The following is a 14998-nucleotide window of genomic DNA, read 5'->3' on the forward strand; positions in this document are numbered from 1 at the left end:
AGGCACCTAGTTTCTTAGATTTGTTGTTGGGAGACAGTCGGGTACCTCGTGCAGGTGAACTATTACAGGAAAGTAAGGATATAGTTGCTACTCTCAGAGACAACATTGCTAGAGCTCAGAACCAAGAAAAGTAGTATGTAGACAAGAAGAGGGCTGAGCATAGTTTTGAAGTAAATGATATGGTTTACCTCATGTTGCAGCCATATAAGCAGTCCACTCTCAAGAAGAGTGGTGTAGAGAAACTCAAGCCATGCTATTATGGACCATTCAGGATCATCAGACAAGTTGGTGAGGTGGCTTATGAGTTGGAGCTTCCCATAGATAGTAGAGTGCACAATGTGTTTTGTGTATCACACCTCAAAAAGGCGTTGGGTTAGAATGTGATGCCTTCTGCAGTATTACCTCCTTTGGATGGTGAGAGAAAATTGATCTTAGTGCCAAAATCCATTCTAGATAGTAGAGAGAAGCAGCTTTGTAGGAGAGTAATTAGAGAGTATCTAGTTAAGTGGAAAGATTTACTTGTTGAAGATGCTACTTGGGAGGGAGAAGTGATTTTGCAGCATCCGACATTAAGATTGCTTGAGGCCAAGAAATTTTAGGAGGGGCGGACTTGTAATGTCCCTGTTTTTGGAGGAGTTAATTATTTATAAAGTTATCAATAAAAAATATATTACAAGGTAACTTTATATTTAATTAACTTAATATTTAGTGATATATTTTATAAAGTCATTAAATAAAACAATCTTCTAGAGGTTGCTGGAAGAAGTAGAGAAAAAATAAAAAAGGAGGCCGACCTATCGAGAAAAAAAAGAATAAATAGGCATTGAGGGATCATTGCCTATCATGAAGATTTATATTGATATTTTCTGATGTGTGTTGTGGAGCCTAGGGTTTCTAGAGGTAGTCACAATTGGCCATTGAGAAGGAAAACTCTCAATTGGTATGCAATTTTGAGGGTGTTAACGATCACCTAAATTATTGCAGCTGTGGGAAGGATATTTTAGTCCTTTCACTTATGCTTAATTTCTAGTTTGGAGTTTCAATTGGAGTTTCACTTTCATCATATCATCTTCAGCATTCAATCTCCAACATTTGATCAATCCAGAGTCATTATAGTCAGCATTTCGATGTGATTTCTACGAGCCGACTTGCAAGATTTATTTTGATCGCTATATTTATGTTAAGAGCTTTTCTTGGGATGTGTCTAGACTATTGTTGGGTTGACCTTCCTCTTATGTAATGTTCTAGAATGATTTGTAAGTCATTTTGGAAAGTATATATAGAGTGTTTAGGCTTAGAGTTAGGCAAGTTTTTGGGAAGAGATGGTAGAGCAAAATTGGAAAGTGTGAATTTGATATTGGATCTTTGAATGTGAATGTATTTGTATTTGGCCATAACCTAGAAATCCTTATAGTTGGCCATGTATGAAGATATTTTGATGAATCAATAAAAGTATTTCACTCTTCTTCCTACTTTGGTTGTAGTTCTTTGTGTTTTTTTTCATTGTGTTAACTCTTGCAGGGTGGTTTGGATAGTTGGGTGAGCCTTTAGCCCTAGTTATTCATCCCTTCCTTGCGTCAGGTGGCATCAAAGCTTTAGGTTCATCCTTGTAGAGATTGGATCGCGTAGAACCCTAATTAAAATTTGGTTGTAGGGTGGAAGATCTATGGATTTGACTTATAACTTACAGAGGGTTACGATCTTGCAGGAACTTGATTTGTAAAGATGGTTTGTGGTAGAAGAAATAATGTTGATAATGCCATATCAGATCAGTTGAGACAAATTGCAGCTAGATCAGATGCTATGGAGACAACCTAGAGGAGAGGAGCACATCTTGATGATGTAAGTGATGATGAAGTAGCAACACCAAACCATAATCCAGAACCTAAAGAAGATCAAGATGAGGAAATTTTTTTGTGAGTGTTGTCTAGGGAAAATTTAAAGCTTGCTATAGAAGTTGTTCCTTATGATGGAAAATTGGATGAAAATGTTGTGTTGGATTGGATCTCTGATATGGAGAAGTTATTTGTGTATGAAAAAATTCTTGATATTAGAAAGGTGAAGATTGCAGTCACTAGGTTGAAAGGTCATGCTTCACTGTGGTGGGAACATTTGCAAACTGATAGAAAAAGGAGAATAAACGAGAAGATCAAAACTTGGCCAAAGATGGTAAACAAGGTAAGGAAAAAATTCCTTCCTAATGATTACCAAATTAGCTTGTTGAGAAAGATGCAAAATTTGAAACAAAAGGACATGACTATGAAAGAATATACCAAGGAATTCTATAGATTGGATATCAGATCTAGACATGTGGATGATGATGTTGAGAAAATTGCAAGGTACATTAATGGATTGAGATCTAGAATACAAGATGAAATAAGTTTTGTGAAGTTGGAAAGTGTGGAAGAAGCATACCAATATGCCTTGAAAGCTAATGAGATCTTAGCAAAGAAGCATGAACAAAGACAAAGAGGTAGAGGTGGTAGATTCTAGAGAGGCAAAGGTAGATCTTATGGTGAAGGTGGTAGATTTGAAAATTTTGTACAGGATAAAGGCAAATCTAAATTGAAGAATGATGAAAAAGGAAAGACCAAATGGAAAAGTGGTAATTCTTACCGAGGAGGTACTAATTTTTACCAAGGATGAGGTAATTTTTATTCTAGAGGTGGATTTCATGGTAATTATTTTAGATGTGTTAAAGAGGGACATAGATCTTTTGAATGTAGATCCTCTAAAAGTGGGCAAGGTAATAGAAATGTTGTAATTCAAAAAGATAATGAGAATTCACCAAGTGGACCTGAGGCTAGAGCAAATATGATGGTGAGAAGAACCTTATGTAATAAGGAAAGTGATGAGGAACCTGTTTTAAGGAGAAGTCTTTTCAAGACAAGATGTAAGATGGCTAGAAAATGCCGCAAAGTGATCATTGATAGTGGAAGTTCTACAAATCTAGCATTAGAAGAGTTGGTTACAAAATTGCAATTGCAAAGGCTGAAGCATCCTAAACCCTATCATGTTTCATGGATCAAAGATGAGCATAAGATATTGGTAAGTGAGCAATACCTTGTGAAGTTCAAGATTGTACATTACTTTGATGAAGCTTTGTGTGATATTATGCCTATGGATTATTATCATATTCTATTGGGTAGACCTTGGCAATATGATATATATGTTGTACATGATGGAAGATTGAATCAATATACTCTTTGGGTGAATGGGAAGAAGAAAATATTGTTGCCTTTGATTTCAAGTCCAAATGAGGTTAGTTGCACTACAATATAAGTTTGCATGGTTAATGGGAAACAATTTGAAAAGGAAGTGAAGAAGAATCAAGTCTATTTTGCCATAGTTCCTAGAGGACTGAGTGTTGGTAGTAATGATCGAGTACTAGAAGCTAGTAATGATCGAGTGATAGCAGATAATGATAGTCAAGTATCAGTAGAGATTATAGAATTGCTAAATGAGTATAAGGATATTGTTGCTGAGGATATTCTTGATGGTTTACCTCCAATGAGAAGTATAAGTCATTGTATAGATCTAATTCTTGGAGCTAGTTTGCCAAACAAAACACCTTATAGATTAACACCTACAGAGAATGAAGAACTTAATAGACAAGTGCATGAAATGTGGCAGAAAGGTTTGATTAGAGAAAGCTTGAGTCTATGTGCTATACCTGCTATATTAACACCTAAAGAGAATGGAGAATGTGTATTGATTCTAGACCTATTAACAAAATCATAGTAAAATATAAGTTTCCTATGCCAAGAATGGATGACATAATGGATTGTTTGAGTGGAGCAAAGTATTTTACCAAGATTTATTTGAAGAGTGACTATCATCAAATTAGAATAAGAGAAGGTGATGAATATAAAACTACTTTCAAAACAAAAGATGGTTTGTATGAATGGTTGGTTATGCCTTTTGGTTTGAATAATGCACCTAATACTTTCATGAGGTTGATGAATGAAGTTCTAAAAATATTTTTGGGTAAGTTTTTGATTATTTATTTGGATGATATTCTAATATTTAGTAAGACTAAGGAAGAACATCTTGAGCATATTAGACAAGTAATGTAGAGGTTGAAAGAGGAAAAGTTGTTGATTAATCTGAAAAAGTGTTCTTTTATGCAAGAGGACATTGTGTATTTGGGATTTGTGATTTTAGCTGATGGATTGAAGATGGATCCTAATAAGGTTAAATTTTTTTGTGAATGGCCTACACTTGAGAATGTGGGTGAGGTAAGATCATTTCATGGTTTGGCTAGTTTTTACAGGAAGTTTATAAGGAATTTCAGTTTTGTTTGTAATGCTATGACTAAAAAAATGAGGAGAGATAAAAATGAATTGAAGTGGACGCATAGAGCTAATAAGAGTTTCGAGACTCTGAAACAAAAGGTTGTTGAATCGCCCGTATTGGCTTTGCCTGATTTCAACAAAGTATTTCCAGTTGAATGTGATGCAAGTGGTAATGTAATCAGAGTTGGATTAATTCAAGAAGGTAAACCCATTGCTTTCTTTAGTGAGAAGTTGAATGATGCTAAAAGGAAGTATTTTGTGTATGATCAATAATTTTATGCTATTATTCAAGCCTTGAAGAAGTGGAGACATTATTTGATTCTTAAGGAGTTTGTGTTGTATATTGATCATAAAGCTTTACAATACTTGAGAAGTCAACATAAATTAAACTAGAGACACATGAAGTGGGTTGAGTAATTGTAGAGTTTCACATTTGTTATTAAGTATAAGAGTGGAGTTACTAATAGAGTTGCTGATGCATTGAGTAGAAGATGTTATTTTTTGACTGAAATGAAGGTTGAAGTTCTTAGTTTTGATGAAATGAAAGAGTTGTATGATGTTGATCTTGATTTTTCTGAGGTGTGGAGAGAATGCAGAGCACCAAATCTAATAGATCACATAAGTATGATGAGTATTTCATTCAAGATGGTATGTTGTTCAAAGGCATTCAATTGTGTATTCCAAGAAGTCTTATGAGGTTGAATCTAATTAAGGAAAAACATAGTGGTGGATCAGTTGGACATTTTGGAATTGATATGACATTGAGTTTGCTAAAAGAGAAGTATTATTGGCCACAAATGTATAAGGATTCTTAGAAATTTGTAAGGAGTTGTGGAGTTTGTCAAATTGCAAAAGGAGTAAGTTAAAATATTTGTTTGTATACACCTATTAATGTTCCTGAGAAACCTTGGAGTGACATCAATATGGATTTTGTTCTTGGATTACCTAAGATTATGAAGGGGTATGATTCTATATTTGTTTTAGTGGATATATTTTCTAAGATGACTGATTCCATACCATGTAAGAAGACATTAGATGCTAAGCATGTTGCTAAAATTTTTTTTAAAGAGATTGTGAGATTGCATGGATTACCAAGAAGCATTATTTTTGATAGAGACAATAAGTTTGTTGGTTATTTTTTGAAGACTTTGTGGAAGGAGATGGGTACGAAACTAAAGTTTAATTCTACATTCCATCCATAAAGAGAAGTTGTGAATATAAGCTTGGGTAATTTGCTGAGATGTTTAGTTGGAAATAAGCCAAGTAATTGGGAGATGGTATTGACACAAGTTGAATTTGCATATAATAATTCTTTTAATAGGAGTACAGGGAAGACGCCTTTTGAGATTATTACTGGAATGCATCTTAGAGGTATATCGAATTTGAGAGATGTTGCTGGTGAAGAAAAGAGAAGCACTGTAGGAGAAGAATTTGCTGTTTTTATGGAGTCTTTACATAAGGAAGTGAAATTGAAGTTGGAACAAAGTAATTAGAAGTATAAGGAGAATGTTGATCAGTCTAGAAGACACCATGATTTTCAAGTTGGTGAGGAGGTGATGGTTCATTTGAAGAAAGGAAGATTCCCAGTTGGAACATATAGTAAGATTAAGAAGAAGAAATTTGGACCTTGTAAGATCTTGAAGAAGTTTGACAGTGGTAATGCTTATGAAGTTGAGTTACTTAATGAAATGGATATATCTCCTATATTCAATGTTGCTAATTTATATAAGTATCATGAGTCAAATGATGAAGTTTTTGTATTAGAAGATTATCCTAAGAAAAAAATTGAAGAAGTTGAATAGATATTGGATCAAAGAGTTGGCAAGAGCACAAGAGGAAAAGATTACTATGAATATTTGGTGAAGTGGAAGAATAGACCTATTGAAGATGCTTCATGTATTTCTCAATTTGAGTTGGATTCATCTTAGGTTGTGGCATCTCAATGATTTAGGAGAATCATTTATTTCAACCTTAGTTGTCTGATGCAAGAGCATCTTGGGTTGCCTTGTTATCCTAGTCATTTTTGTTCATTTTGCAAGTTTATGCTGAGTTACTAAGCACTTAGTTGGTGCCAAGTTACTGTAGCACTTAGTTGGTGCCAAGTTACTATAGTAATTCCTTCATGTGCTGAGTTATTGTAGCAATTCCTTCATGTGTTGAGTTATTGTAGCAATTCCTTCATGTGTTGAGTTACTGTAGCAATTCCTTAATGTACCAAGTTACTGTAGCAATTCCTTCATGTGCCGAGTTACTATAGCAATTCCTTCATGTTCTGAGTTACTATAGTAATTCCTTCATGTGTTCAATTACTATAGAAATTCTTTCATGTGCTGAGTTTTTGAACTTATTTTGAGTGTTAGCATTTGGACGTGATTTCTGCGAGCTGACTTGCACGATTTATTTTGATCATGATATTTATGTTAAGATCTTTTCTTGGGATGTGTCCAGACTATTGTTGGGTCAACCTTCCTCTTATGTAATGTTCTAGAATGATCTATAAGCCATTTTGGCAAGTATATATAGAGTGTTTAGGCTTAGAATTAGGCAATTTTTTGGGAAGAGATGATAGAGTAGAACTAGAAAGTGTGAATTTGATGTTGGATCTTTGAATGTGAATGCATTTGTATATAACCCAGAAGGTCTTATAGCTGGGCATGTATGAAGATATTTTGATGAATCAATAAAAGTATTTCACTCTTCTTCCTCATTTGGTTGCTATTTTTTGTGTTTGCTTCCATTGTGCTAACTCTTGCAAGGTGGTTTGGATAGCTGGGTGAGCCTTAGGCCCTAGTTATTCATCCCTTCCTAGTGTTAGAACTCTAGGCCTAGAATTCTTGATTAGGGATCCATCTACCATTTGGGGATCTTTTGGGATTCTTGCCTCTAATTTGGTGTTATGTTAGTTCACTTTTATATAGGTGGTTTTATATTTAATTTTGATCTTGAGATAGTGCTCTGATACTTTAATATTTTATTTGTGATTTTTGGGTGATCTTGATTTCATGATGTTTGTATAAGTTAAGAAGGTAATCCAAGCATATATGGGTGCACACATATATGCTTAAAAAAATATACATCTATAGATTTGGTATATGTGTGGCATTAGTTCAAATACACTTTTTTGGTGATTCTTAGCTAATTAATATTGTAAATAGATAAAGAAAATAAATAGACCCAAAGTAATTAAATAAATAAATACAATAACATTTAAAATAAAATAAAAGAAGAACGTATCATAACCCTTTTTGGAGACTTGAACATTTGACCTCCTAACTACTAAATCCACTATCTACCACCACATATAATGTACTCTTTAAGGACCATGGTAAAAGGAATAAGTTGTAAGTTGTAACTCATTGAGAAAGAGGAGACAAGAGAAACAATAAAATATCATGGGAATTGAACTTCTAACCTTATGGATGGAAGAAGAATTCCTTAACCATTGTACCATAATAATCCTTTGAGTACTTGGACTGCATGACAACCTATACAATCCAATGATTCGTTAGAGATTGGAACAAAAATTAATTAATTAATTAAAGGTTTAATTTATTTAATCAAACCTTAGGGGATGTCAGTTGCAATAGATACAACCAGTACAATGACATATAGTCCCTTATAAATATGGGATTTTTTCATGGAGAGAAACATTGGAAAATTTTGTGGAAAAAATATATGATAGTTTTTGAATATTATTTTGGAGGAATATTGTTGGAATAAGGCAGGGAGAATTGCAAGAGGTGTTGGAGATTTTAGGAGGAAAACAAAGGAAATAGAGAAAGCATCAATTTATCATTCAGCCTATTGGCTTGAATCCAAGTAGACCATGATTCTTCCTTCCTCTCTTAAACTCTAAAATTTTGAATGAAGTTCAAATGAATTTGTATCTAGAAGCATAAACTAGAACACTAAAAAATTAATCTATAAGCACTCTATTTGTTATTTCCTTGTCTATTTTTAGATGAAGTTGAAATGGATTGAGTCATAGAAACATAAACCTAAATGTGAGTCTCTAATAACTTTATGTTATTGTTGACTTCCATGATTGTAATATGTCCAACTGCTTATTTTATCATGTCTGCATGATTGCAAAACATGCTAGTGTTCTATGAATTGAACTCCCATGGAGGAATACTATTGGGGATTTGGATCTAAGATTCAACCCACAAATGGTAACAAACCCCTCCCTTATTTAGGATGAATCTTGGAAGTTCATTTCATAGTATCCTATTTTATTTTTTTGTTTTCTCTAGAACAAATACATTGGAAGAGTGCATAAATGTGTGGTTCTGCACATTCCCAATTTGTCTATCACCTTAAAAAAAATCACAATCTTAGAAAAAAGAAGAAGTGAAACTATAAGAAACAAAAGCATGAAAATAGGAAAAAAAAGTGTAGCAACAGGAAAAAAAGTGTAGCTATATGAAACAAAATTATTTTTGTATGAAACAAAAGTGTAACAATAATGAATATATGCACAATTTTAGCAAATCGAACAAAAGCAAAACTATATTGAATGGATGCACACACATATTTCATGGAAGTGCAACAATAATGAATGAATGTGTAGAAATGTGGAACAAAAGTGGAGAAGTAGTAGATGGATGCACAACTATAGTTAAACTTAGCCATTTTGACCTCTAGAGCATGTTTTCAGCATCAGGGTATAACATAATTTGAAAATTTAAGTATAAGTGGCATAATTATACTTTAAGGTACATTTTATCTTATACATATTGCAACTTTTGAGATAGGTTTCAGCCTCATAGGAGTTAAAATAAATATTTTTTATTTTTGAGATTTTAAGATATTTTAGACAGCCAAATTTTAGAAATCGATAATGTAGCTTGTCCTTTTAATGTTTTGTAACCTTATATATACTTCTGATGCATTTACTTTCTAAAGATGATATATTCATTCTTGTAAATTGTTTGATAAGTGTTTGTTGCATATTTTTGCTGATGTAGTGAATTGGGATTCAGTGAATTGCCCTAGAAATATGCCTAAACCAATTTTCCTTCTTGACTGATTGATTTGGATTTTGAATTGAGTTTTTGGTCACTAGAGGCTTATGGATTTTTTTTCTTATTGAAATATAAAGTTTCTTACATTATTTTAATTTAATAATGATGCTTCATGTGAATGTTCTTTGATGTATGAGCTAGGGTTTGAGGACAATGGGTATGGGACCCTAGGTTATTGTGCTCTAAAACTCTTTATACTTTTGGGTTATTTTTATGAGTAGGGTAGAATACTAAGTGAATGGATCACCATAGGTATTGGGGCCTAGAAGTGGTTGTCAGGGATCCTATGTTTGGAAGTTAGAGCTCTATGCAGGCTAGTTTCATTTGTGAGTTAGTTAGCAAGTGATAACATAATAATCAATGAACTTATGGATTGGGTTTTGGGTTTCACAATAAAAGGATAATTGTGGATGTAATGTTAGAGTACTCATGGTAGGGACATCTTATGTATCTTATAGGTCTCTAACCTAGGTGGTTGATCCCAACATTACTTGGTCATGCCTATCCAAGTTGGAGTACTAGGTAAAAAGGCATTTTATGTGGCAGGATGATCTTAAGCCTAGGTGGTTGATCCCAACACCTTAGGAAGGTATGATGACACTCACCTAAATTTGGTTGAATCCCTCACTCTACTTTTTCCTCTTGTTGTCCATTTACTTTGTGATTTCATTTTTAACATTATTATTTTGTGTGGCTTTAGGTTACCTTTGTAATTCAATTTTGGGGTATAACCCTTATTCTACCTTAGAACCTATATGGATCATGGTCTTATCTCCTAGCTTAGGAGAGTGGACCATTTATGGCTCCATATGGTTGGGTGAAAAATATTTCAAGGTACTATTCGAATGTTCATGGATGGCTTTATATGGATCCTTGTTGAGTAACGATCAAAAATCATTTCTTGAAGTCTATATGTTACATTTCCTTGGAAGAAATATATGTAATATTATAATAAAAATTATTAAAGAAAGATCAAATCATATGTATATACATCATGAAATGAAAAGATATTTAATAAGGGTAAAGGGTATCTCAAGGAGAAATAAAGGGCAATGTGAACATATTGTATTATTTCAAAAGATGAATGAATTTAATAGTGATGCCATGAGATTGTATATTTCCTTGTATTTAGATGAATATATGATGAAATAATGAACCATGTACTGTTCATAATGTTATTAGTGAGTAGAAAGATGATTTGGTTTACATTTATGGTTGATGGTTTAAATCTATTTCATGTATATTTATTGCATGTTAAGTAGATACATTTGATTGTAAGGACTAGGACATTAGTTTTGAATCTTGAAATGGATATTAGGATGGATAATGTATCAATCATGAGTAGACACAACACTAATAGATGGATTAAGTTAAGTAGTAAGGATGAAATGTTAGAAAGGAAATTAAGTGATGTTGTTTAATTGAAAAATTAGGGAACCTATAAGTCCACTTTACATCTATGATTAAGTGAACTTAGCAAGAAAAAGATGTTAAAAAAAGTCACATCTATTTGTCTTAACCTTTCGAGTTCGTTGGTGGAACATTACAAGATCCCTAAACCAATTTGAATAGACCTAAGACCCCAAAAATCATTCATACCACACACATCATGAGAACTACATGATGATATAACAATGGTTAGAAGTCCACATAAGTATCCAAAAACCATTTTTGTATTTGAGTCCATTATTCTTTACTAATATAATTTTTCATTAACCTACAAGCAATTCTCCTATTCTTTGGGAAGTATTAGATTTTATAAAAACTATATCATACACAAGGTTACCAACAACACTAGTATGTCAAATTTTACTAGGATCTTCATGAGAATATTCATCATTTTAAAAATAACAAAGCTCTATAGAAATAACACCCTAAAAATAAAACACTTTCATAGCTATAAGATCCCAAATCTTAGAGAGTTTAATAACCACATCATAACCTATGAAAGAATGCTTCTTTTCTATAACTAAGCCAAGAACATTTTTCCTTATGAGAGTGAACACATACCTCATTTCCACAAACTCTAGAATTAGAATATAGTATCCATGCACCTATCCCTACCTCATAAGGCTTTTTAATAAAAGTGATAAGGATGAGACCTTTTAATTGGGTGAAAAATAGTGTAAGCCACTTTAACCAAGAAATTTTGTTAAAAATCAGCACTACTTAACATGTTTCTAGTATTATGATCCATAAAAGTTATATTCATTTTTTTACTACTTAATTTTAAGTGGAACTATATTGAGCAATTTTTATCTAAATACCCCTACACTCTTTCTATAGTCATCAAGATTTTAATATAATAACTCATCACTGTTCTCCATTCCTAATAGCCAAGTTCTTTCAAATAAAGTAATTTTTAATAAGCATTTTCAAACTATATAAATATTTAAATTAATAGAATAATGCTTCAAACATTAAGCATGTGTCTAGTTATAAAAATCATTAATAAATGAAACATAGTAGTGATACATTCTAATCTAAAGCACATTTACAAAAACAAATACATCACCATGAATGAGCTTTTTAAAAATTTGTGCATTAAATTGAAAGATAATTAAAATGCCTGAAATATAACAAAATCAACCAATGCAAACACAAAATATTACAACAATGTAGTGCCCACCCATAATTTATTTAACTCTTTCATGCCTACTTCATGGATGTGTTAGTTTCAAGGATATTATTTCATGACTTGGACTAGCGATATATCAGTGATGATTACACTAGTATATTTAACCTCATTTTTTGATGAATACTAGTTGAATTTTTACCCAGGTTGGCCAAAATGTTGAGCAACTAGTTTGTCAAAAAATTTCTCGTCGAAATTTTGACCAACTCACTAGTTGGTCAAAATTTTGACCAATCCATTGGTCAAAATCTTTCAAAAGCCATGGTACAATTTCTACTAGGCATTGATCAAAATTTTGAAGAAAACTACCAGGCATTAGTCAAAAATTTTAGCAATGCTTGGTAGAAAACTACTAAGCATTGGTCAAAATTTCAACCAATGCTTGGTTGAAAACTACTAGGCATTGGTCAAAATTTTGACCAATGCTTGGTAGAAAAATACTTGGCATTGGTCAAAATTTTGACCAATGCTTGGTCAAAAACTACTAGGCATTGGTCAAAATTTTGTCAGAATTTTTTTTGAGGCATTCTATAAAACAGTTCACATCCCTTGCCTATGATTTGACATTTTGCATGCATCCTACACTCTCTCATCCTGATGATGGATTACAGAGAGTGATTTAAAATGATGATACTAAAAAACACACACAATCAAATCCAAAATGAAATTGCATTACAAATGGATTGTAGAAATCTGATATTGTTAATTTTACATGCATGTCTATGAGGACAATCACAACTTAAACATATATATAATCTCATAAAATCTATTATATAAATGTTTAAGTTGTGATTTTCCTAGTAGACATGCATGCAAAATTAACAATATCAGATTTCCACAATCCATTTGTAATGCAAGTTCATTTTGGATTTGATTATGTGTGCTTTTTAGCATCATCATTTTAGATCACTCTTCATAATCCATCATTAGGATGAGAGAGTACAGGATTCATGCAAAATGTCAAATCATAGGTAAGGTATGTGAACTATTTTATAGAATGCCTTAAAGGAATGTGGTCTATTTGTAAGCCATAATTGTAGGATACACAAAAAATGGATTAAGAACTCCTCCTCCTCATTGATTAACTTGCACCATAGACTGAAAGTCTTCATCTTTTATGTGGGCTCTTATCTCCTATGTGAGTGTTGATGTGGAAGCCGAAGTGAAAAAATAAGTGAAAGCATGTTGAATAAGGTTTCTAATCTCAACTTGCTCAACATTGTTTATTTAAGGGCTATGCAATGGGCAATTCTTCAATGTCTAATTAGGAGTAGCATTACATCCTCTTTAACTATTATATGTACAACCCTAGGAGGAAATAGTTTGTTGGCTACTTGTCATAGCCTTGTACTTTCTTCTTTGCCAATTTTTCTTAAACACAACTCTACATCCATCCCCAATTTCAAGCAATTTGGCAATGCATCTATTTGTTGAAAAAAAAATACCCATTTCTTGTTTTAGTTTCTGATAGGTCTTACTCAACTCTTTCATTTGGAGAGAAGGTTTTCATCATGGAAATGGCACATAAAACATCACAAGGAAAAACTAAAGATGAAAATGAGTACAAGCATACAGTTGACTTACCTCAGACAAGCTTCACCCTCAAAGCCAATTCAACAACACATGAACTAGAAATATAGATGCTGCGGGATGAGAAATATATATTAAATAGGGTTGCAAACAAGAACACACGGGATATTTTTAATCTTCATGATGATCCCCCTTATGTCAATGGAAATTTTCATATTGGGCATGTGTTGAACAAGATACTGAAAGATTTTATCAATAGTTATAAGCTGCTTGAAGGTTATAAGGTGCACCATGTGTCGGGCCCCCCTATTTGACACTTGCTCCAGAGTATGTATGAAGCTATATAGATTGAAGTATTTAGACAAATTGGAGTCCCTCATCTAGCATGGCTTTGGCCGAGGTTGAGTTGGAGTATCCAAAGGGACACATATCAAGAAGTGTTTATGTCATTTTCAAAGTGGTTAACATAGTAGATACAACTCCTAATTTTCTCAAAGGACTTCTACCTAGTTTGTTTTGGCTATTTGGACTACAACACCATGGACAATTCCTACAAATGTTATTGTTGCATTCAATGGTCAGCTTCTTTATGCAATGGTCTAGGTAAGAACAAAATCATATGTAGATATTGCTACAAAAGGTGTTAAAAAGCCTATTTTTGAAAGTAGCCAACATATTGTTGTTGCAATAGATTTAGTTAGTAGTCTACAATTGATGTGGTGGGTACTTGAGCTTGATGTGCATTTTGTGGTTTAGATCTTGAAAATTATAGTTATATCCATCCCTTAGAAAATAAGGAATACCCTTGTGTTGTGGGTGGAGATTACATAACAATGGAATCTAGAATAGGGTTGGTTCATACTGCCACAGGCCATGGCCAAGAATATTTTTTGACTAGCATGAAATATAAGCTTCTAGTATCATCTCCTATAGATGATAATGGTAAGTTTATTGAAGAAAGTGGGGAGTTTGTTGGTTTGGATGTCTTGGGTGATAAAAATGTGGCAATTGTCAAGAGCTTAGATGAATATTCATGTCTTATCATGGAATAAGTGTACAAACATAAATATCCTTATGATTGGAGGACAAAAAAGATTGGCAAATCAAATTAGGAACAATTAAGATTAAAAAACAATAGGAAAACATTAGAGAACCTATTAATGACAAAGAAACTTGAATTATGCTTAGGAATAGGAATCTTCTTTGTTATGTATTCACATACAACATCAATGTTGTACTTCAGTTGTGCGGATATTGGTACAACTAGAGCTCCATCAGCAATGGTACCCTAATAGAACAAAAACATTTACAACACCTTAGAGTCACAAGGAAAAAAAATTATGATATTAGAATTGGTAATAATAATAATCAATGCATTTATTATTGAGATTAAATATATTTAAAATGCACAGAATGAATTTCAACTTACCTAAATAAATTTCTAAATTGCCTCATGCTGGTTGTTTGCTACACTCTCTTGGATCAGGTCAATTTTGTTTTGTAGAATAATAAAT

General features: G+C 32.8%; 1 pseudogene; it reads left to right on the forward strand.

The window, feature by feature from the left end:
* Nucleotides 1-13190: 13190 nt before the first annotated feature.
* Nucleotides 13191-14596, forward strand: LOC149568374 (isoleucine--tRNA ligase, chloroplastic/mitochondrial pseudogene; annotated as a pseudogene).
* Nucleotides 14597-14998: the final 402 nt, after the last annotated feature.

The sequence above is a fragment of the Cupressus sempervirens genome, chromosome 3, assembly GCF_028749045.1.
Source record: "Cupressus sempervirens isolate cs-2001-9-10 chromosome 3, ASM2874904v1, whole genome shotgun sequence".
Taxonomy (NCBI): domain Eukaryota; kingdom Viridiplantae; phylum Streptophyta; class Pinopsida; order Cupressales; family Cupressaceae; genus Cupressus; species Cupressus sempervirens.